The following is a 26,204-nucleotide window of genomic DNA, read 5'->3' as shown; positions in this document are numbered from 1 at the left end:
ATTTAATTTCACACGATTCCCTTATCATAAATTTATCATATCTTCTCGAGTTTTTCCAAGCACATAGAAATATAGAAAACACTCTCAGCTTGAAAGTCAGTTGGTAAGTCATATATGTGTCTACTTACACATAAAAGACTAAAACATGTACAGAGGCCCTAGACTAACTGCTTCTCCAGCTTTCTCCCCTTACCTGATATTTTGCTTCCTTGCCCCAGTCACTATCACCCTGACCTTAATTTAATCAGGCACAATGACCCAATAGACTGTGAAAATTTTTGCTTGCTTTACTTAAAGCATCTGTCTTTACATATCTGCTTGATTGCTCCTTACATTCAAATTTTTACTCCAAATTTCTTTTCTAATTAAGATAACTTAAAATTATAACTCATCCTATTGCATAAGCACAAACTCCTAATTATCCTTTCTCCTTTATACTTTATAGCAGCGTCTTACTAGTATAATCTAAATTTACCTAGTTTATTATCTGTTTTAATTCAATATGCTGTAGCACTGGTGGGCTTGGCACGTGTTTGCTTATTTGCATTGGTTTTCTTTATATAGATCAGAATATGAAACACTTTGCAGACATTTAAGAAATGCCTGAATGGTTGCTGAACGGATTCTCATTGGCGTGAAATATTGAGGAAGTACAGATATAGATTTCAATGAAACTGTTTAAAGGATATGGATATATAAAGAAGTTTATTAATCTTCTGCCTCAATTGACAACTGCTTACAATCGAAGGGGTAAGAGGCAACAAGCTTGAATTAAGCATACTTGAGAGGCTGAACAAGTCAAAAAGGAAAAGGTGGAAGACAAGATCCTCAGCATTTGCACCTGACTGCATTTATAGAGGTTAGACCAGACATGGCACTTAAGCAATATCCATTCATTCAGATGAAAGCAGGTTTAATTACATCCATTGGGTTGAGTACCACCTGCACAGCCATGATTTCACCTGCAAAGCACATGGAAAGCTGTTTTAATGTCAGTGGAAGCGTACTGGAGCCCACCAGTCCCTTATCTATGGCTTTGCAGGGCACTGACATGGTTCCGGGGGTCACCATTGACCTTGTGGTGACAGGTGCTCATGCTGCCATCAGTAAGGGCCTGGCAAACATACAGTCATTTCTCTCAGTTGATTTCACAAATGAAATGAACTTGATGTGGTCTGTGCAACCTCACCACATGCCCCCATATTCACCTTATTTGTCATTGGGCATGGAGAGAAAGCATGCTTCACTCTGCCATATGGGTCTGTTGTCAGAGCCTGTGAAGGCCAGCTTCTAAAGAGATTTTCTTTGTTCACATCGAGTTTGGGAATCCCATCACCATTAGCTTAACACTTGAACAAAAGAGAAAATGAACAGAAGTGCACGCTATTTTCTGTGAACTTTATTAGCTCTACTGGGGGAAACATTAGGAGCCATGGAAGCAGGCACAAGACATTGACTTAAGTTCCAACTCTGCCACATTTTTGCCTTAAGGTTTAAAATTGATATTTGATAATAATGGCAGCAATAATGGATATATTTACAAGGGCACTGCCTTGTGCCAAATATCCTGACAATAAGTTGTTCCTGTCTGACCTCTGTGAGTTGGGTAATGCCAAACTAATTTTATGATAGAGAAAATAGTCTTGAAGTAGTGATGAGTGAAGATGGCAGAGGTAGTAAGTATCAGAGATGAGATTCCAGCTCCAGTGTATATCAGGACTCTTGTTCTACTTTGCTGTATTGGCATTCAAGAATTTTTTTTTTCTCCATTCATTGTGCTCTCTACTTAATTATCATTATTGTCAGAATTTAAACAATAATTTCCTTAATATAATATATTAAATTACTTTTGTTGCTAAATATTAAAGCACATATTCATGTGGTATTATATGAAATATTTCATCACTGCCTTTTTTTTTTAGCAGATATAAAGTTTATTCCATGCTATTGACCAAAGAGGATGCAAAATTTCCTTCACTCTCTCATGGAATTGAAAATTTCTGAACAATTTAGTTATAATAAGACCATGCAAAAATAGCATTGCTCTCTGTGTTTAAAATTAATGTTTATTACATGATTATAAACAGGAAAGATTGAGTTTGGGAAAAATTCTTATTTCTTTTATTCAGGCTCATCTTTATAAAGCAATTGATATAGTGAGAAATTAATTTCTCTACTTCCTCTCACTTTCCAAGAAAGGATGGACATCTGTCACTTTTCAGTGGGTGATTCAGTCTTAATTACTTTTCAAATGATCATGGATCCTCAAATGACAAGTGCAGATTATATTTAGATGCATACATTCTGTAAAGCCCATCTTTTTCCAAACTGCCTCACACACATATACATGTTCTTCTCTCTCTCTCTCTGAGTCATTTCAAAAGTTTCACTTACAGTAGTATGAAATTATTTTTTCCTGATAATTTATTCATGTTTATTATTTTTTTCATTTTTTTGAGACAGGGTTTCTCTGTGTAGTCTTGGCTGTCCTGGACTTGCTTTGTAGACCATGCTGGCCTTGAACTCACAGGAATCCACCTGCCTCTGCCTCCCGAGTGCTGGGATTAAAGGTGTGCACCACCACTGCCTGGTTTTATTCATGTTTTTTAAAATGAGTATTTATGGTGTGTGTTTGTGTGTGTGTGTTACAGGGCATGTTCACAACACAACTTCTACTTGTCTTTGTTGTTGTTTTCAAGTCTATCTTTCCATCATATGGGTACTAGGAATAGAACTGGGGTCAGAAAATATCTTTGCCCAGTAAGCTACCTTGTTACTCCTAAATGTAATGTTGATAGTATCCAAATATGGCCATTTAAAGTGGAACTCTCTTCTCATCTCCTCATTTATAAAGGCTGCTTATTCAGTTTCATTGGTAGCAGGGAAGGAAGTTTTTCTATAAATAGATGAAGCAAGTTTTATTCTCATCTTAATGTTTCAATATTATCCAGTCATTTACTAAGTGCAGACTCCTGGTTTTGTTAGCAATCGAAAGTATTGTGACGTAAAAGTCACCTCCCCACCAACAACATGCCCTGCTAATACCCTATTGCTCTAAGTGACCTTGGCTGTGATGCTAAATTTTCCTGCACATCAAAATGCACCTTCTATGGTGTTTTGAGTCCTGCACTCTATGGCTCTTACCAGTTGAACCTGCTTTATACATCTCTCTTCTGTAGTGGCTGGCTAATTGAACATTTCCCTCTCAGAGAACAGTGAGCTAATTCAACTAATAAGTGTGGCATTTAAGCATGTGAAAGATCACGGAGACAATGTCATTGATGGTGCCCGACCCTTTCCTCTTCCCCTTAGTGCGTAGTGCCTTGAGATGTGGTCTTAAGCAAATCATAACCAGAATGGAAAAGGAGAAAGCTTGTGTTATGTATTCAATGAATAATTATATTTGAAACACACAATTTACAGTTTTTATTAACACCTTTACATAGAACATCTCATTTTAATTTTACCACAACTGCACTAGAAGAGAAAAAAAAAAGGACTTAGAAATGTCTTCTGTAGGACAAGAACTAAGTTCGTGGACATGCAACTTGGAACAACTGACATGGAATAAGGCCTGGGTTGCTATTAAAAAAATAATAAATGTGCCAAGCAGGAGATTCTTTCAGTACTAGAAGCAGAAGAATGTTTCTTCAGGTTGTCCCCTTTGCCCAGCATTATCTCTTTCGGGCTACACCATTCCCAGGCCTATTTTTCCACTAGTGATTTAACTCTCAACAGTTTACTCCAACACAATAGCGCATCTCTCTGTCCTCCGTGATCTCACTCCGTTGCTCCCAGTGACTGTGCCCCCATGGGACTTCAACCTCATCTCCCCCGGCACACTTACACTTTGTGTCTGGATGTGTTACTAAAACATTCATGAGCAAAACACTTGAGCTCCCGGAGAAAGGCAGCCATACACTTCAACTGCTTCTCTATCCCCTTTGCCGCACTTGATATTTAGCAAACACCCTGTACAACTTTAATCGAGTAAGAAAAATCATACTGAAATGGGTTTTTAAAAGACAGACGACGGCATAATGGATGAAATTGCCTGCTCCTTCCTTCAGCCAGGATGCGGGGATTAAAGGGGGCATATGTCACGTGATCTTTAAAGACTACTAGTGATTATCAAGAGCCATTTTAATGGAAAATGCTCTTTTCTTCATGATGTGTGTGGTTGAACTTTCCTCCCCTTGCTCTGTCTTTATTGATGAAACTGTATTGCTTTTTAGGAAGCAGTCAGTTGTGCTTCTGTTGCTGCCAGCTGGCAGCTGCAATCCCAGCTCTGACCTCTCTAATCCCATGCTTCTGCATTGCCTTAGGATCAAGGTGTCTGGTGATTAGATCAGGAGGCTGGACTCAAAAAATTTTCATTTTAGATGTATCATTTGCCTTTCTGTGTCACCTTGGACAGAACACTTAGTCCAGGTTTACATGTAAGGCTTTTCACTTTAAAAAAAAAAAAGAATGCATGTCTTGTGATAAATTCTCATCCTGACAGTGGAAAGCAATTTTCCTAAGTGCTTTACTTAATTGGTTTTTATCCACACGTGGTCCTCCAAGGCTATACTTACATATCCCATCATGCAATATTGCCTCCATAATTCTCTGCCTCTCAGGACAGTACATGTCTCTGGTAATTTGTTTGTGGTTGCTGAGTTCATTCACTGGTGCCTGCTGTTTATTCCCAGTGCTCTATCCCTCTTAGGCAGACAAGGATACATTGCTTGTTAGGGATATTGGTTGGAGTTTTAAAGTAATAGTAGTAGGGTTGTAAATGCTCACTTATCTAAAATCAACACAGTGTCTGAAATTGTGCCCAGTAGGATGTGTTCCATCAGACTGAAAAATAATACTTTTTACCTCATGAAGAAGAGTGGGCTCTTCAGTTTAGCAGATTTCGGGGGAGGGCTCTAGCGAGGAGACTGTTTCTTTCTCATTATTTGCCATTAGAAGTAAGATGAAGAGTATCTGTGGAAGGCAAAAAGATCCCAGAGGAAAAACTGTGTGTATTCTTTTACACACGCACACACACACACACACATACATACACACACACACACATACACACACACACACACATACCCTCACACATGAACACTTATGCATGACTTTGTAGATGGCTGGTAGATATATGTACACGTAGTCAGCCAGGCAGAGGGTATTGATTCATTTTGTCTGTACATCAGTAGATTCACTAATTCAAATAAAGCAGGAAATTATCATTTTATGTTTTGAACAGAATATGCATCATATATAAATGGGTTTATTAGACATGGTTTGCTATTTGTTTTATAATATCAAAACATCTCTTTCTTTAAAACAAAAAAGCATTTACTAAGGACTTAAAAATTCCTCAAATATGCCCCTAAACATTTAGGGGAGGGCTTGGTTCTATTTTATGTTGCTCTATTTTATTCTTCTTTAAAAGGCAAGGGAAATCCCCAAAAGATTTATGGTAATAGTAAATATTTATACTATTCTGTCCTATCCTCTGATATCTTTGAATGACCTTTAAATGCCACTTCTTGTGAAAATGTTAAACACTTCTGCTCAGTTCACTAGTTTTTCTTCTTTGGGTCAATTAGCAATATCATAGAGTGCATGTGGTTCCAACTTCATCCTACAACCTTGAGGAAATTAGCTGGTCCCCTTCTTCCTGATTAGTTTGGTGCTTCCCCTTGGGATCACCTTGGCTGGCTCTGCTAACGCCCTCATTTCTAAGAGATGATCTTGAAAGAGCTCATTGGCATCTGTCAAATACTTGACCCCAGGTACTGATTGATGAGGCTATTCTTCTGACTAATGGAGTTATTTATTCCTGATATGTAGCTGGTCCTGTTTTCAACCTGATGGATGGGATTGTATATTTATTTGAAACTAAAGAAATCTCTTGACTTACGCTGATTGAGGCGATGGGTAGACAGTACCTTGAGTGTGGCTCAAAAGAACAGATAAAATAACTAAGCAAAGGAATGATCATTGGGATGGAAATTGTAAAATGTCATTTTCTAACTGAAAGAAATATATTAAATTCATAAAAAGATTTTTCTGAAATTTAAATGGCTTTTAATTTGATAACATTTTTTTCTGAAAAAAAAATAGCTAAAAGGACTTGCACAGAGTTTTAAAAATAGATATTCTAATCTAATATACTCTTTGGTATCAATTTTTTAGTTACAAATTATAAAACTTATTTGCCCCTATATAGTTCCTCAGAGGAAGCAGATATCTGCTTTAAGTTTTAGAAATAGTACATCATCTATTTGTTTTAAATTTACATTATCTCCTTGCCAATGAAAGTGGAGTCTGTGCTATGGAAAGGAAATGACCCTTCTGCCGCCATCAAGGGAAAGTCCTGTAACAAGTGTTCAAGAAAGTATAGTTGATTCTAGAAATGCATGAATACTATTGAGAGTGTCATTTTGCAGGCTCCAAATGTTTATTCTAACAGCAGATGAGTATTTGGAGACAAGATCGACTTTGAACTAAACTTGAGGGTTGTAATTTGAGGAGCAGCTGCAAAGAAAAGAAACATGTTTGGAAGATTTTAGAATGTTTCGGTAATAGACCCAGAGACTCAACTCTGACTTCAGCTCTTACTTGATAGACAATAGAGAGGCAATCAAAATGCTTTGGAATAATAGCAGAACTATAGTTATGAAGATTTATATGAGATCTAATGTAGGTTAGGTTTAGACCGTCTAAGAAAGAGCAACCGCTCTTAGAAAAGCAAAATAATCTAGATGGTAGTTTTCAAAGCCTTAAATAGGTGACAGGCATGACAGTGAAGTGCTAGTGAAAGACCCTGGGTGTCTATGATCTTGGCAGAAGACAATACTGGGGCTGTGAACCTATAGTAGTGGGTGCTGCATGGCAGCACAGACACCATAGGAAACTAGAAGAGACCTTGGGTCAGCGTCGACTTCTGCCACACCCAGGTTTGGTGCTGCCACACCCAGGTTTGGTGCACACAAGGGCAATAGAAGGGAGCTGCCAGTTTCTTGCTCCTCAGGGGAAAGACACAGGCCTGCCAGTTTTTGTTTCTGGAGGGCATGTGATAAATTTTATCTCCAAGTTCTTTTAAACGCTGAATGAAGTCAGATATTGCAGGATAATTTTCTAAGTCCTTTCTCTGAAGGTTTTAAAAAGATTTTTTCCACATATGTTTTAAAAAGCTTCATGGCAATGGGTATAGATTTTAAGAATGTTGAAAGAAAAGTGAGAAATCACCTCCTTACAGCTTCTGAACTGGTCTATAAAAGTGTGTATTTTTACTTCTTCAGGGATAGAGAAAGGCCCGTGACTCCTGACTTCAAGTTTTGTGCATTCTTTAATCTATATTGGGCTTAAATATTCACAATTGTGGGTTTGTCACCCAAAATTTTTAGAATATGATAAATTATCATCAAATAACAAAACATTATATACAAGTATATGCCATAATGTTTACATGTTTATATATAAAAATATATACTTTTATATGACATATGTCTGTATATATGTGTATATTGTCAACTTAGATTGATTTTGTTCTGAATTGAGATGGTCCCATCCATGTGCTTGCGGAAACACAAATAACCACAAGTTCTAGACAGACATTAAAACCTCAAGTGGGAAAAAGCAATTAGTAGAATGGATGGCACATTTATTTGGATGATTCTAAACAAGACGTTGCAAGTACATCAAAGCTTGAAATTGTTTTACATCACAGGTATGAGGTAGTAGGGAACACAGGGTATATGTAACAAATGTGAAATGCTGAGGACTGGGAAGATGACTCAATAGGAAAGATATTTGCTTCCTGTCTCTATTTCCGGAATCCAAATGGTAGAGGCAAAATGACTTCCTCAAGTTGTTCTGTAACCCCACTGGTGTGTGTGTGCGCGCGCACACACACACACACACACACACGCGCGCTTCTCACTCACTCCATGAGCATTCCACACACAGTTACATTATGAAGTTACAACAGGCACTGTTGTTTTACTTCATCCTGACAAAAATAAACACAAATGGTAAAGAACTAAAAATCCCCGGGCAATAGTCCTGCTGAGATTTGAGGTGCCAGATACCCCTTGGGTGCCTCCCATCCTCTAAGAAGAAAGAGAAGGTATAATATGGAGGGGGGGCCTGAGGGAGAGAGAGGAAGGAGGGGGCTAGGATCAGGCTGTAAGTTAATTAATTCATTCATTAAATGGGGGGGGGGAAGAAACCTGAGTGAGATCCTAATATCACAATCCAGGAAAACGAGACCCACAAAGTAGTAGAAAGCACAAGTTCTCATGCCTGTGAAGGGCAGAGCCTCCCTTTACAGCCCTCCACCTGATCATGACCCTGCCAGAGCGCTCTGATCTTTCAAAGGGAGCTTACTCCATTTAAACTACTAACGGAGTCTGAGGCAGAAAGAGCATAACCTAGGGTTGTAAGAGGAAAATCATGCACGACTTTGTAACAAAAGCCTAGGGACAGCAAGACTGCTGGAGTTCTGCGTCTCCCTTGCAGAAGTAGAGGGCTCTTCCAAACGTAGAAAAACGCATGCGGCTTCCTGTGCATCTGACAAGTGTGCATTTCTCTTGTCACGGTTCATGGTACAAGGAAACAGCATCACCTTGGAAAGGGATGGGAAAACCCGGGTGTTAATGACAGTTCTTTTAGCCAAGATCTGTGTGGGTATGAACACATCTCTTTCAGCCTTGATTATCTCAATTAGGAAATTAGTTAGAGGTAATTTTTTAAATGCTGCGTTTGAGAACAAACCCACACCCTCTTTGTTCAAGAGCCTTCATTTTATGTTCTTCCCCTTGCCCCCTCCGTCCTAAGCATAGTTTTGAGTCTCTGTGTTCAGAGGACTCTTCTCACACAGAGAACACATTGCTTTTCCCATCTTCCTCTGCAGCCAGGTTTTCAGCCTGACCTTTGGAGCCAAATATCCCGTGGCCTCAGGATATGGTTTTGGATTAATTCATTGCTAATTACATTAATCTCTGTTTATCTATTTCTTGTTTTAAGTTCTTCCCCATATTAGAATCAACTATAATATTGCAATTGAAATATTTTCATGTTACTCGATGCTAGTGCTTAGTCTCTGAATTACTGTATTCGTTTTGTAAACAAGTCACTAAATACTGACCTTCAACAGTTACTTTAATTCCTGTCACCTACTCTTGCATGGCTTTCCGGGAGAGATGTGAAGAATCATCTATCTGCACCAGACAGAGCACCGAGGATAGCCAAAGAAATGATTCCATCTAATTATAGCTTTATGAACCAATGAATTTCAGGGATTTCTTACAGACATAAAGGGTTACATGATTATTATTATGAGTGATGTTCCATTAATATTACACTGCTGGAGCTCAGTGTCTTAAAGCTAAACTGTCTCCTTTACCCAGAGCTGGTTACTACTTCTAAAACTTGGAGAAGGGGCTTTGTGAATCATGTGGCATTCTCAGCTTCCTGAACCATGTAGGTTTTATGATCTTCCTGAGACTTAGGAATCTTCTTCTTCCCTCTAATTAGGAATGTTAACATTTCAAGGCAATGACTAAATAGCGTTAACTTTCTTAGATCACTTTAATGTTTGTGTCTTTGGTCCTTCCTCATCTATCCAATTGTTCCTATTAAATTGATCCTCTTTGGTATTATTATTTAAATAAGTACTTTATCTAAATAAGGCTTGGGTTTTACAGAAGAAATTTGTTCCCACAGTTTAAGTCAATTGTTTTATTCATTTGATTCAATTATTTTCTCCCCTACCCCACTCAGAGTCTCAGCTAGCCGAGTCTGGCCTGGATTCACTATATAATGAAGCATTCTATAATGTCTGATCCTCCTGCTTCCACTTCCTCATTGCTCAATGAATAGGTATTATGCCCCCCCCCATCATATTTATGACATTAGGGGGAGAAACCCAAGGCTTCATACATGCTAAGCAAGCATCTACCAAGTAAACTATCTCCCCATGGTCCATAAATAATTTTTTTATTGTTGTTATTTTGTTTTAGTTTTTTGAGACAGGGTTTTTCTGTGTAGCCTTGGCTGTCCGACTTGCTTTGTAGACCAGACTGGTCTTGAATTCAGAAATCTACCTGCTTCTGCCTGTGCTGGGATTAAAGGCATGTGACACGATGCCTGGATCATAAATGGATTCTTAAAGGACACTTGTATCTCTTATTGTTTGTAAAAGTGAGATATAATGCTAATAAGTAATTGCAGGCAGTTCAAGTCAAGTCCCAAGTATATCTTTTGGTCTGCTACATTATCTTTGTCACATTCTTCAATAATTCCAAAATTGCTGTAAGCACATACCATGTTGTGCTCTTCTGTCCTTTAAATCATAGATATTCTTGATTGGATGATAATGATATTGTAAGAAAATAAACAATGACCCTTCAACCCAGAAATTCCTGAAGTGAATTCACAGTGAATCACAAAGGCCATGTGAAAAATTACATTTTAAAAATAAAATGCTTGTAGATTAATTGATCAGTGACAAATAGAATCATTAAAAAGAAAACAACCAGGGTCAATGAAATATCAAGAAAATGCAATTATAAGTTCACTCACTGAAAAAGGTAGCAAGGTAAGATTATTTAACTGCATAGAAAGCTGTAAATGCAAATGAAATAAAATAAAATGCCTTTACTTAACACAAGGGGTCAGGGTTAAATTTTCTGCTCAATGGCAAGGTTCATAGAGTAAGAATCACAAACTGGAATAGATGGATGAAAAGTCCGCAGTGGATTTCCACCCACCTCTCCTTATACATTCTACACCATCGAATTCTCAGTCCACCTTCATGAACATTGCCTATGATACTGATTTATAGCAGAGCATTCTAGACATACTCCCATTTCTCTAATATCAGAATAAATCCAAGATTTTCTGCCCCTAAATTTCAATTTGACTAAAGGAATGATCTGCCTTTCTCAGTTGAGTACACGGAAAAATATGTTTTATAGCCATAGTCTTTGCTTTATGAGTGTTAGTATAACAATGATACAGGGAAAACTAATCTATCATAATATGTTGTTATACACACCAAGGAAATTTGGCTAAAGGAATACACATAAAAGATGTATAACTCTGTACATTACTTTGTGAGGCAGTGAGTGGGACCATGAGCAAACCATTCTACAGACATGGCAGACCAGTGATGCTCAGCAACCATTTTGGCTAGTGCTTCACCTCAAGGTATACCAGCATTGGTGTGGCAGTTGGATGGTGAAAGGAAGCCAATCACCTTGTTCTTCAGCCTTCTTTATAAGACCATTGTACCTGCCCATATGTTTGGGGTCAACCTGTATATGAGAATTTACTTATTTAGACTGGGTAAAGTCTTCAATCTGCTAAGCATCAAACTACGAAGCCTTGTTGCTTGCATTCTGAGAAGACCTGCAACAAGACACCTGCAACTAGGACATGTTTTGAAGCATGTCCACCAGTGACTGATGGGCTTTGCTTCAAAATGAAGTTTTCAGTGGACCAGAAAGCATTCAGAGAGACATAGCACCTGGGTTACTTAACTCCCTTTCAGTATAGGGTAAGCATAGAAAACAGTACTGAAATGCTCCAGTACTTTATTCAAAATGGGTTGTTTTTTGGTACTTCATCGTGCTTTCATACCAAATGGGTTGTAACATCAGTGAGGAACAGTGGCTCAGCATATGCAGTGCCCCACTTGCCTCCTAGTCTAACACTTACTCTTTTCTTTTCCCTCTCCTTTGTACTAGATGAGTGATCTTTCCTATCCTCACAGGAAAAAAATGTTACAAATGTTAGAAAAGGAGTCTATGTGTGTCTCTGTGTAAGGGCCAAGTGGCAGTCTCCCAGCTCTGGCAACTGGCTGAGAAATATTGTGAGAAATCAGCTATGCCAAGGGAGGGCCAGAATTGCTATATGTGATATGAATGATCATGGAAAGTAACACAGAGAGGAAATGAGACCTTCCTGTTTTCTAGGATCAGCACTTTCCCAAACAGAACCCAAGATGTGAATAAAATGACTCATGCATTTTAAATCGGTGTAAGTTTCTGATGAGCAGCATGTGGGTGTAGAGGCCTTCTAGTCTTGTGCTATTCCGAACCAGGAAAGAATGTTGTGGGTGCATCTAGTCAGCTAGGAGCATGAAGCCAGAATGAAAAACAGCCTGAGAGGCAATGAGAGAAATAGCTGATCTTACTAATGATCTCAGAGCCATCTTAGATGGCATAGGTGGGCAAAAACTCACTTCTGCAGCAATGCCAAGGGGCAGCTTGGAGAGACAGATCACAAATGGTGGACTTGTCCACATAGATTAGGAAAATGGCCCTGACTTTAGCAGAGATGCAGAAGAAGCTGTAGGCCTTGACTTGAAAGAGGAGCTCTGCACTCTGAATCCTAAGGTATGCAAATGCCAACGCAAAGAATGAAAACAATGAAAATGACAGAGTAATGATGACAACTTTGCCTGTGGGGACTAATACAGAGTCAAGGTCTGTCAAGTAAGATGTTTTGGGTGCTTTCTTGTGCCTTCACTGTTCTATCCACATAGACTGACAGGGGTTCCATCCTATCATGACCATTTATTTTTTTAATGTAAAAATTTTAAATCCTTAACTATCAAGCCCTTCCGATGTTAACTCAAATCCCCAAGGAAATAGAAGCCATAGAAAAATAGAAAGTGCAAGAAGCTTGTGGAAAAAAAAATCAACCTGTGGTGGATAACTGGGGAATGAAGATAAAGAGGTTCAACAGAGAAATCCTGCAGGCTGCCATGCTGCAAAGAGAGAAGCAAAAAGTATTTTGTAGGAAAAGTCCCAGGCTGCAGCAGAAGTCAGAGGAAATCCTTGGCTAGGCTTATGAGAAAGCCAAAGTTGATTGTAAGAGTAAGCTGACAGGACTGGGATTCAATCACCAGGCTTGCTGCACATAGGAATGGGTTGGGAGCAACCTAGAGAGTGTGGTCTTTGCAAACTCAAGCAAAGGAATAGAATGCTGGCTGTCAGTCACTTCTTTCTGCAGGAGCACGCTCTCAAGAATGGGCTGAAAGAACAATTTCTGTGACCCTTCACACACTGCGCATAATAAGGTCAGGATGTTAGAAAGTCAGTGTCCTAAGCAATGTGCTTTACATCTACAGGGCCCCTTTTTTCCGTTTCCTCACCCCATTATGGTCTTTATTCATTTTAAAGATCATCATTTTAGTGGATTTAAGTTTTAAGACAATATTACTTGTGGAAGGGTTAAAATTGTTCCCACACTTAGAATCTTCCATAGTGTTGAGGGAGCTCTGCAGTGTAAGAGAGAAGCTAGTTTATTAGTTCTGCCTTGATCTCTACATATAGAATTAAGGAGAATAACTCATTAATTCTTGGTCACAAATATGAATACACCTTTTTTATAATTAAAAAATGTTTCTAGCCTAAGAGTTGTGTGTCATGTCATTTTGTTTTATTCTTTAAATGCCTAGAGATGCTAGGATCAGGCTCTTACACTTGGCTGTTTTCTAATATCAGTTATTACAAATGTAAATATATTTGAAATTTCTATAGATAAGGATTCCTCAATTAATTTCAAAGCCTTATATTCAATTGCCAACTAATGATTCCACATGACTAGTTCACCAAGAGGTCAAAAGCAAGCTGACTGCAACCAGATCACCTTGTACCTGAGACCCTGAGATCTTCTTTTCCCATGTCCTAAGAATCTCTATTCTATCCTTTTTCTTCAGTTTCTCCTGGCCCAACCCTGCCTCAGTTCCTTTTAGTCCATCACTGGGATTATGTGAATAGGCTCTTCTGTTCTCTATTCTGTCTTGTATATAAATACCAAAATAAATATTTTTAACAAAATAAATTGTGTCAGTGTCTTGCTTTAAACAGCTATTAGCTCCAGAAGAATTAATGTTCAAGGTAACGCAAGTTGTGACATTCCCTCTTCTTCCTCATACACCTCCCCGCACCAAGGGGCTTACATTTTCCATAAGACGGCTCTAGGCTACCAAGAAGAGACTTGATACCCTGTGAGCATATACAGGGGGAGGAGGTCCCCCTCAGTCACAGTCATAGGGGAGGGGAGTAAGGGGAAAATGGGAGAGAGGGAAGAATGGGAGGATACAAGAGATGGGATAACAATTTAGATGTAATATGAATAAATTAATAAAATATATTTAAAAATAAAAAATAAAAGAAGCCAAAAAAAACAACCAAACAAACAAACAAACAAAAAACCCCAAAATACTGCCCTTGGGTGTATACCTCTGCAGATCTACCTTCCTTCCAGCCTGCATATGTCACAGTATCTCTCAAAGAATGTACTTAGAACTTAAATTACTAAGAGTCTGACATCTTCTCTCTAGACCATAATATTTATAACTTCTTAGAGATATAGCCTTGGAATAAGATGTTAGTGGTCCAAGTATGCAGATCAATCAGTCAAGACTGAGATTTGTAGGTAGGAAATGCTGATACACGACTGTTTGTCAAGCTCTGTGCTAAGCGGTTTAATGCATAGCATCTATCCACATTGTTATAGGCATTTTACACACACTGAGAATCAAGCAGAGGTCTTAAAATGAAAATAGAATACAAAACTCATTAATGGCCCGAAATCATTAAGATTCTTTTTCCTCCTGGTCTTTTACCAACAGGAATGTTGACATAGTTACTCAAAAAGGCAGAATGGCTTGACCTTCAATATTTCTTGTGTGGACTTTACTTGTGTTATTCTGGTTCAGTGAATACTCAACTTAATGAGAATAAACTTATTAGGCAATACAGGGCTATCTATAAAAAGTGTATGCTTCAATTACTAAGGAAGGCTTTGAAGTTCCATGTACACTTTTTTTTTCTTTTTCTTTTTTTACTTTGAGCAATTTTTCCTTGTGTGCTTTGGGAACTACACACTTAAGATCTGATCCTACTGAATTTTTTTTTCTGCTCTGAACTCCTGACCATTCTTACACATGGAGACTCTACACCTGATAGCACATTCCAATAGCTATTCCAATGGCACATTCTCCAGGATGTCCGACTATTCCCCCAACTTCCCTACCCTGCACCAAAACGCACTAGCTACCTGTATGTCATTCGCTGCTCTATGTTAGCAAGACTTTTTATCAGTTTGTCAAACATGGCTTCATAGCTATTCATTGTTTATAATCTTCACTTTCCTTATTCGTTTACCATAAACAAGCAATGATTTCCTCGAGGATTAAGACAAGTAGTGTAATCTATTCTCAGGTATAGCAGGTGATGCATGGCATGCGGTAGTTCTCAATTAAGGTTTGTTGAGTGAATACTAAATAAAAATCAATTGAAGAAGAATATGGTTAGCTGATAGTGAGCAATGAGAGAATCGATTGAAACAGAACAATAATTTCCCTTAGAGTAAGTTCCATAAGCACAATAATTTATCTGAATGGCAAGGGTAAGTAATGTGGCAGCAAATTATCGCACCCCGCCTTTGCCTAAGAAGTGAGGCACTGAGAGGGAATAAACAGGGTAGAAACATACTTCTATACTGACAAAATGTCACTGTCACTTGGCCCCTTCCCTTTTTCTATTTACTTTTTAAAAAAATTTATTTATTTTATTATGTATACAATGTTTTGCCTGAATGTACACCTGCAAGCCAGAAGAGGGCACCAGATCTCATTATAGATGGTTGTGAGCCACCATGTTGTTGACTGGGAATTGAACTCAGGACCTTTGGAAGAACAGGCAGTGCTCTTAACCTCTGAGCCATCTCTCTAGCCCCCTCTTTTTCTATTTACTAAAAGAAATTGTATATAGTTCAGAATATGTGAAGGAAAAATGAAAGAGCTTGGCATAAAGTAATGGTTTTCAAAGCTCAAGGTTACTCACTAAAATCTGAAACGAAACGCAGAGATACACACATGTTCTCTACGTGAGATTCTACAGTCTCTAGAGGGGAAGATGGTGGTTGTACAACACTGTGAACTCATTGACAGCGTGTCAGTGTTTGCTTATAGAAAATACACTGAATTTGTGAATCAAAGTCAATTTGGAGGTGATTTAGAACAAACTCATGTTTTTTTTTTTTCTTGAACTCAAAGAAACGACACCCCGGAGAACAAATTGCCCTTGAGCAGTGACTGCATTTGATTATGATATAAGATATTCCTAATCAAAACAGATGCTTTTCTACATATTAAGTGGGCCTTATTAATATTTTAAGACTTTGAGAAATTATCAACTCTAACCCTAGTAAAGAGGAACAGACTTAATGCAGAAAATACCCTTTAACTGAATGACACAGTTGTACAGATGAAAAGATGTTGCAGCAAGTGTATTAAGCCTATGTGATGGGGGAGAAAGGCTCCAGTCACCACTGCACTCAGTGTCAAATGAGGTCCCGTGTGTCCTTGAGGATTGGGGACATGAGGGGAGAGACAAAACTGCTAACCCACAGGCAAGCTTCCATCTTCTTCCTGCCTTAGTCCCTGCCTTTGCTTCCTTCATGGAAGGATCCTCCCCTGGGAAATCCATGCCCTGGAGCCCTATATGAACAAGAAGCTGATTAGACAGAAGGACTCAAAAGTAGGAAGGATAAGTGGTGTTTTATGTTATTCATTGCAGTATAATGAAGACACTCTCTCTTGCTCTGTTTTTTTTTTTCCCTACTCCATGGCCCCTGGATTTCTGATCTTACTACTTTTCTCATACTGTTTATAAACAGCTACAATCCAGTAAAGGACCTATGAGACTACATGAAAGAGGAGGCTGTGCAGTTGAGACAGGTATAGGTTTCTGTCCTAGGGTTGAACATCCTGGGTCTTTCCTTGTGTGAGGGGGGAGATTACTCTTGCATGTGTTCACAGCTGTTCCTGTTCTTGTCTGACCACAATTGAAAGGCTTGTGTTTCCCTCCTGTATGGGAGATATGTCTATTGTTTACTGTGTGTTTGTCTGCTACAAACTGTTCCAGTTCCTCATCCACGCAATAGGTCAGGACCATTAGGGAGCTTTTAAAAATTCTGATGCAAAGTAATTTGAAAGATAAGTTAAATAAAAACATTTATGTTTAGTAGGGTTTTTTAACTGGTACTTTTTTCTGCTTAAAAAAGGATTGCAATTACATAGGAAATTCTATACTTTTGATGAATTTTATAGTCTATTACCTGAAATTCTTATATCTATACTCCACAACTATTTATTTAGTGAGAATTCACCACCAATAATAAATAAGATATCACTTTCATCTATTACCAGAATTACTTATGATGCTTCTGTGAATGCATACTTCTTGTGGTTCTAAAGAGTCTGATTCAAGTGTAGAATAAGCCAAAGTTCTTTATTTAATGGGTTCCCTCGAAGAGTCAGTGTGAGAGGATCTATAATGTGATAAATTTGGAAATGTCATATGTGTTTTTAAGTTATCCAAGGTGAATTACCTTGTACCCATCTGTTTTTAGTTTCAAAAATGTTTCAGAGTATACACATGATGCATTAGATAAAACTTAATAAAAATAAATTTCTAATAAAACATAGGGAGAAATATTCTGGATTTTTGTTATCATATTCAACTGGTTATTCCTTTAATTCATTATACATATAATGACATACCTGCTTTTCCGTTTATGTGCCAGTTCCTCATAGATACACAATGCTTTGAAGATGGGAAGATTGGCTCCTCTCCTATTTTTATCAGGATACCTCTGTGAGATGTTGGTATAAGCCAATGAGAAACACTCCATAGTCATATAAGTTTAGAAAATAGAGACCTTTGGTAGTCACAAAACAACTGAAAATGGTTTCTGTCACAGTGAGGGTGTAAATGCAGGGACTGGGTGCTATGTGTAGATTCACTTAAGGTGACCCAGTCACTGATTGCTTTTAAAGGACACCGATGAGCAGCTCTAGAAAACCAAGTTTCAGTTGGACACAAATCAGCAAATATTGACATAGGTTAGTTTCATCATTTAACAGATGAAGAAGTAGATACTTTGGGTTGTCAGCAGATGCCCTGGCTTCTACACAAACATCTCTTGCATTTTCCAGTTAACTGAATATGTAATTAAGTTGGATTTCTTTATAATACATTAAACAGAATTTTAATGACTATTTACTATGTGGCAGATACTTTTAAAATGCCTCATCTTTGAGATTGATAGAATCACTTAAGGGTATGAAATGTCTGTTTATCCGGTTCAGAAACTCTCAGGTAGATTTTCCCTACACCTATTAACTAACTCATGTGCGTTTTTTATTTTGTGTGTGTTGGCAATTCCTTCTGAAGTTCTTTGGTGTATATAAGCAAGATATTATGGATGGATGGTGTTGGCATCAACTAAACCAATCTATGATAAGAATGAGTAACCATATAATTCAGGAAAATGGGTGGCTAGAATATTTATATAGCTACTTGTATAGGTCCAATATTAGTGCTCTGCAAATGCCACCTGATGCCTACCAGGGCACTGATGTCAGTGTGTTTATTTGTACTGATTTAGAAATAAGGAAATTGAAGCTTAGAAGTAAAATACCTGTCATAAAGCCCAGAGAGCGGCTATATTTTCAGTGATTAAGTGATCTGGTTCCAGAATCCATGTGATACCAGGTTAAACAGCCACCCACTGTGTGAAAACAGCCACCATGCTAGCTTAAGGCTACTGGAAATTACCTAAGTGACTGAGAATAGTTCTAAAGAATTCAAGATACTAATTGGAAAGGATTTAAAAGGTTTGAATAACTGATGTTTTTTCTATTTCACTCATCTGAGTGAGACTCTTTTCCTCAGGAAATACGATAGAGAAGCTTTTCAAAAACAGTGAAGGTAATATAGACATATCTTAGAGGAAGATGATCTTCAAATATAATCACATCAGAGTTCTTAATTGCACTCCAGGAGTAGCACCAACTGTGGATTTTCTGTAATAAAATAACAGTAGAAAGGTAAAATGTGTAATGAAAGGAAATTGTCATTTTAAAGCTTATTTCTTATGATCTTTTGCCATTCACCTATCAGAACAATTTATTGTGTATCAAGGAGGTACTATGTAGCATGCAAAATGCTGAGTACATCATTAAGGAAAGCATGTTCTCTGCCCCATTTAAGTCAGTCTACTGGGAAAGGAGGCTTCACAATACATAATTAAGTAAACAAATGTGCTGCGTATTACCATTTAGCTGCACTGTAATCTACAATGAGGCAGACTAGGACAGCACGTTCTTCAATGTAATTCTGCAATTATTGTGCATTTCCTTAAGAACACAGTGATTTTAAGACTTGGGGGGTAACTACTCTCCCCACCACTCATATACGAACATAATAAAACTCTAGATTTTGTGTCTGGTCCAATGAATATGAGGTATAACTGGGGGTAGACCTCATGTCAGTAGATTCTAAGTGGCATATCTTTTCAAACTCCTGACTTCTGGCCTTACTTTGTCTTGTGTTAATATCCACTGCCTCCTAAAATTATTAAAAACAGCTGATGTATTTGTAAAGTTTATTGTGAAAACTGTTTTGATTAAGGGTGTTCATTACACATCAGATTTTAGGTTTTTATATATACTTTTATCAAGTGACAAATGAAGAATTATTCTTTACCTAATTTTTAATATTATATATATGTTAATATTTCAAGTGCATCTGTATCTGTTAGTCATCTCTTTGTCCAAATACCTGACAGAAACAGCTTAAGGGATGATAATTTTGATTCTTGATTTTAGGTAATTTCTGTCCCTTATATTGGGGAAGGTATAGTAGGGATTCCTGTTGTGGAGGAGGTTGCTGTTGCCTTTTCATACAGCATTACACCGGGAAGAAGCCAGGAATAATATACCCTTGATAAACTGTTCCCAGAGACTTGTTTCTTATAACCAGACCCTAATTCTTAAAGCTTCTAGAATGGGACTATTAAGCATTTTTATTACAATAAGGCATTATCATCTCCAGATGCACTGGACCATATTCTCAATTATTCTGGGTCACCTGTGGCTCAGCATCTGCAAGTTGAGCACATTTGAGTCCTCCAGACTATTTCTCATATTCCAATATGTTTCTGTCAGGAGAACAGCTCTTTGCCACCCACAGAAAAAAACTCTTCAGTGTTATTCTAAGTGTACCTTTAGCTACAGAATAACAACTTCATTTATTTGAACATCAAAATATTATAAACAATGTAAGTTTTTGAGACCTTTGTGTGTGAAAGAGTCTTTCCATGTCCACAAGCCAAGCACAAGCTTAGCAGGAACAGGACAATGACATTTGGAACAAGGGGTTGCTGTCTAAGTGTTGCCTCTCAAGACAAAATTACCTGCCACAAGGTGTTAACATTTTCCTGCCATGGGTCACCTTTGTGGAGGAAGTAGGCAAGTACAGCTGCATCAAAATAAAGAAAATTGGCAAATACTAAAGAAATAAATACAGCAACTTCATCAGTTGATCAGTAAATATTTATCCAAGACTTCCCTTCTTGATTCTGCATTATGCAGAAGGAAAGCAATTACAAGCATTAGAACAGGGTTCTTTCTAGAACACAAAACATTATGCAGAAGGAAAGCAATTACAAGCATTAGAACAGGGTTCTTTCTAGAACACAAAACATTAATGAAAATGCAAATATAATTATATATATTCACTTATAGGTAGAGAAAACTAAAGATACGAACATATCCAACAAACATATGATTTCTTGGGGATGGCATTATCCCCAAGATAGGGGATGGCACCCCGAGTCTCAGACACTATATTATCTATGGGATGCATGCGGCATATTCTACTTATCTCTCTTTCTCACCCCTCTCATCCTTTAAAATCTCCCCTTATTTTGTGCCTTAGTAATTCTTCAATGTGCATTTTGTCTAATATAATTTGGAAAAATACCCTCTTCAATAGCAGCCACTCTAGTAATCAAGATGAAAATATAATAATAGGATGTGGAAATATTGTCCCACTTGAAATAGATGTACTTTAAAATGCATGCCGTCTGCTTTAGATAGGTTCTAGGCATCAAATTGGACACCTGATTAGGAAAAGCAGAGAACAGCCTTGTTCTCGTGTAGAGCAACCCTAATCTCATGGAGAATAGCACCAGACGGAAATCTTCTGATACGTGAAGTGACAGTGAGGAAAGCCGTAAACACCAAGACAACTCTTTATCCATTCTGTAACCTAACTCCCTGCTTAACTTAGCACACATCGCTGCTGCCTAGAACAGCTTTTCTTAACCCCCCGACTGCTGCTACTCTTGAATACAGCTCCTCAGGCTGTGGTGACGCCCCCCCCACCCCCCGCAACCCACTCTTCCTTCAAAACTGGAGCTTTGCTGCTGTTATAAATTGCAATGTAAATATCTGTGTTTTTTTGATGGTCTTGGGTAACACCTATGAAAGGCTGGTTAGACTCACAAAGGAGTCGTGACCAACAAGTTGAGAACCACTGGCCTAGAACAAAGATGAGCACACTTCACTTGGAGGTCATGAACTTTACGTTTTTATTAACAAGGAGAAGTATTTTTTAAATATTTTATTTGTTTTATTTTATTTTATTTTATTAATTTATTCTTATTACATCTCAGTGGTTATCCCATCCCTTGTATCCTCCTATTCCTCCCTCCCTCCCACTTTCCCCTTACTCCCATCCCCTATGGATATGACTGAGGGGGACCTCCTCCCCCTTTATATGCTCATAGGGTATCAATATTTTTAAAAAGTTTAAAATTTAAACTGATTTAGTAGATGTGTACTGTGTTAGCAGCGCGGTTGCTGGTTGAAGTTCCTTTTGGGTCCATTCTCTGGATGTCCTTATGCTTTGGTGCCTCTGACTAACAAGGGAAAAAAACGCGTCGACTGCCAGTCACATGGAAACGGATGCTTGCCTGATGGACAACTATGACTGACAATTCATACTTCAGATCCCAGGGGTTCACACGGACGGCATTTTAATTACAACACTGATACTCTACTTTAAAATCTGCTTGGATTGGGCTAGTGATTTTGGTTCATTTATTCAAACAATTTTAAATTTATATTTTTGACTCCTTGTACAAAGTAAATTATTCATCTGGTTTTAAATGTGCATTTCTCTTTATACATAGTGAGTTTCATAAAAATTTCCATGTCAACAGATGCAGGGTTTTTTTCCCCCCTGTTTTCTATGTTAGCTTATTTGCTTAAAACTGGGACTTTTGTTGTGATGAGCATTGGGTTTTCCCTTTGGATTCTTTGTTAATGTAAGATGACGATATCCTCTCAACCTTCCTGGGAGGCTTCAGCGGGACTACCCGTTTTCCATCATGGTGCTTTTCTTAAAGAGATCATTTTTCCTTCAAACTTTACATGATAGAGAAAAGAGAACCAAGAGGAGAAAGGGGATTAGCGAGGAGCTTAAGGGAAAGAAAGGTGGCGAGATCCTTGAGGCAGAAAATCAAATTTGAAACACTTGAAACTTCTAAGAGGCTGAGAGGCTATGTGTGGGTCCGAGGCTGCATACTGAACAGATAGGATCTGGAAAAATTCTAAGTGGCAGGAAAAATAATGGTGTATGTGAAAGAAAAAAAATTTGTTCACATAGCAGGGCGTAGTATTTAATTCACGAATGATTTCTTTAAGGCATTAACGTGAACTCACATACAATCTCTAGAGATGCTGGAGATAAATGCCTTTTTCTGTTCACCCATATTTGTTCCGTTCTCTCTTCTTTTCTTGTGTTCTTTCTTCCTCTTGCTCTTCTTCACCACCCTCCTTCTTCCTTCCTTTTCTTCCCGCTATCTCTCCTTCTTCCCCTTCTCTTTCTTTCTTTCTTTCTCATTCCTTTACTTACCTCTTCTTTCCTTCCTGTACCATCCTCATATCCGCCTATCATTCTTAGAACTACACAGACCAGAAAGTGGGCAAAGTCTATCTCCATGCCTCACAAGTTCGAAGAGATAAACGGCTGACTTCTCAATAGGAAGTCTCAGTAGTAGCAAGCAAAAGAGCATCTGGATCCTTGGGGTGGGGACCAGGCAGAGCACTATAGCATCTGCAAGGAGCTCTCCCAAAGCATGTTGATTGCTTTTTCTAGAAGATTCTTCTCAGCCTTTTTTTTTTTAAAGGGAAGAAGAATATTTTTCAGAACAGAAACACTTATTGAAATAAATTTCTTAATTATAAAAATCTTAAGACTGGAAATATAGAGTCCCAACACGAGTTTTTGGTTTTTCAAAAGTATTAAATATCATATGGCAGAGGATGGAATGAGGTTGGGATTAATTTTCAACTCAAAAATATCTGAGTATATGTTTGTTTGGTTTGGTTTGTTTAACACAGTGCACAAAATTCTAGCCAATGTTCTGTGGAGCTTAAACAGAATGTTTTACGGGTCTGTTTTTATTCTGTTGTGGTAGGGCATGTGTGGGTAAGGGTGCTCTTCTCCTACGGCCATGGTTCCCAACATTCCTAATGTTGTGACAACTTGGTACAGTTCCTCATATTATGGTGACATCGACTATAAACTTGTTTTTGTTGCTACTTCACAAATGTAACTTTGTTACTGATAGGAGTTGTAATATAAATATCTCATTTGCAGGCTACCTAATATGGGAGCACCGTGGAAGGGTCATTCAACCCCCAAAGGGGTCGTGACTCACAGGTTGAGAACCATTGTCCTCCTGAAAGTAAAATACCTAAGGGGCAGATAAAGAATTAGAGGAGTAAGAAATAAAAGTGTACTGAGAATTGAGTGTGTAATTATATTCATCCTACATCATCCTCCAAAGGAAAGGCAACTATGCGCTTTCTAATGAGGATGGGGATCCACAATGCAAAGCTCCTGCTGAGTGCCGGCCCCTGGACTCTATGATTCTATCTGTGTGACCAGTAGAATAAATCAGAGTGCTCTGGAGCACTACCTGAGCATCAGGCTTCCAGTCAGTACTACTGTGTGTACATTAGCTATTTGTAGCAGGCATGTAATGATTGCCCTCCTTCCTCAGATGGGGAACCTGAGGCAGGGAGTATTAGTAGCGTGTCTAAGGTCATTGACATAAGAAGTAGCAGTGCTGGTATTTGAACCTATAATAATAGGTAGTATCACCTCTTCTTTTACCTGTTGCCTGTCAAGTGAGTGAAGCACATTGACCTGAGAAACAATTTCAGGGTAAAGCATTGAGGTTGATTATCAAATAGCAGTCAGAAAAAGAAAGAAAAAAAATCTCCTGTAGTAAGTATTTTTCTAAGGCAAGTCTGACACATCTCTGTCTTGTCTTTAGAGTGTATAGCTTGTGTGTGTGTGTGTGTGTGTGTGTGTGTGTTTGTGTGTTTGTGTGTGTGTGTGTGTGTATAGTATGAAATGCATTGTTTTAAGGAGGTTTTCAAGTTTCCTTCCTGTCTGCAATAAGGGGACATTATAGACTGCATTATGTAAAAGCAAGCTTTCATTCTTCATTCAACTGGTATCATTCAGTAGCTGTGAAAAACTGAGTAATTTTCTCATGATTACCAAATCTTGATTGTGTATGTGTGTGTGTGTGCATGTGTGTGTGTGTGGGCATGCGCATGAGCATTTGCGTGTGTGTGCATGCATGCCTTTGGAATAAATTATGACATCAATTCTCTAAAGAATTCCATGAATGAATTTTGTGAGACTTTCTACCCTTAAGTCCCAGCACACCACAGAGGCAGTGAACATGGCAAGTGTCTTATGTCTTCTGTGCCCTTTGACTTCATGCCCTTCAATTCATGTAAGTAGAAGAAAGATTCCACTGACACTCAAGTTTAATAAACTTAAATATCCTAGCAGCATTCTCTTCATTGTTGTGTCTCTTGCCTCTGCCGTTAAGTAGCAGCTTTTCTCTGAAGGCTGCTAATGAAAGAGTGGCATACATTAACACTCAGAATATTTTTCTTTGATGGACTTCTTTAGGTATATAGAAAACTGACATGAAAAGCCAAACTGGAAATTCTAAAAAGGTTACAACCATTAGCTAATGTAAGGCTTAGGATTTCTCTATAGATTTATTTATATGCTCTCTACCTATGCCAACCATAATAAATAAGAAATGATTGAGATAAATTCTAGCAAGACAAGGAGATATATTTTCTTGAGCAACATGATGGAGGGCCAGGAAAACCCTTCATAGGAGCTCAACACTTTTATGATTATTTAGATTGCTTTTTTCTTTGTGAACACCATAAGGAAAAATGACGGCACCACTGCTTTCCTGTTATAGAGCTATTCTAGGCTATCCTGAGTCTGTAATTAATCCACAGACGTTGAGTGAAAGATAACCTTTGTTTTAACATTTGACTTACTGGGCATATTGCTATCTCATCAAGTTACCTATTTTGAGTGTTACAGTTTTCACTATAAACCTGTGAGTTTGGGGGGTTAGCTAGTAATTATATATACAATCAGTCCTCATTTTCTAAGAAACCAATTATCCTGTATAATAATTACTCAAGCTTTTTAGCTTGATTTCCCCCTTAACTTACCCTTTGTTAGTCGTTCATCAATATCCCTGTCCCAGAGAGCAGGGATAGGGTAGGGAGCACCATAGAGTAATGTCATATGAGAGGGACGGACTTCAGGGTTTGAAAAAGTTAAATCACGGAGAAGTCAAATACAAGGCTTCAATGAGGCGATGTTTTAATGAAGGCTGATTTGCTATTTTAATGCTAAAATTATGCAGTATTCTTGCTCAATATTTAAAACCAAGTTCATAGCTATAATGGCCAAAACACCTGATAGACTTGCGGTGCTGCATATCTATAGGAACCCATTTTGTCAGCACTTTACCTTCTTCATTGCATACTTATTGCTCTGAAGGTGGATCATTCAGATACCACTTACAATAGATAAATAATTTGTCAACATACCTTGTGTGCACACCTCTGCTAGGGGCATTTATCTTTTCCTCTCTGCATCTGCAGTGCCTCTAATTTACCTTACAGTCATTAGAAGCAGAGCATGGCTACTGAATAAATAAATGATGAACAAATTTTAAAGATCTAAATTAGTGCACAACTCAAATATTTCTCTATGGCAGGTCTGAAATCCTGTCTTTCCAGTATGTGTTCCAGAGTAAGAGTTACCTCTGTAACTAAGTGGCAGTCACATCTGCATCTCAGTACTGGGAAACATACAATTGGAGCAGGATCTTTCCACAGAAGCACTCTGTGTATATCTCAACATATGTATGCACGCATGCTGCTTGTTAACTTTGAGTACAGTTATCCCTCACTGGGGGCAGTACATGTAATTTTGCTATCA

At 38.1% G+C, this 26,204-nt stretch overlaps 1 protein-coding gene across 2 annotated transcripts in view; it reads left to right on the top strand.

Moving 5' to 3' along the window:
- Window positions 1–26,204, top strand: part of LSAMP (limbic system associated membrane protein) — a 2,140,464-nt gene that overhangs the window by 459,962 nt on the left and 1,654,298 nt on the right. The window lies entirely within an intron of this gene.

This window comes from Acomys minous, assembly GCF_964271855.1.
Source record: "Acomys minous genome assembly, chromosome: 11".
NCBI classification, from domain to species: Eukaryota; Metazoa; Chordata; class Mammalia; order Rodentia; family Muridae; genus Acomys; species Acomys minous.
The sequence above is the reverse complement of the archived record's forward strand: the minus strand, read 5'-3'. Positions and strand labels throughout refer to the sequence as shown.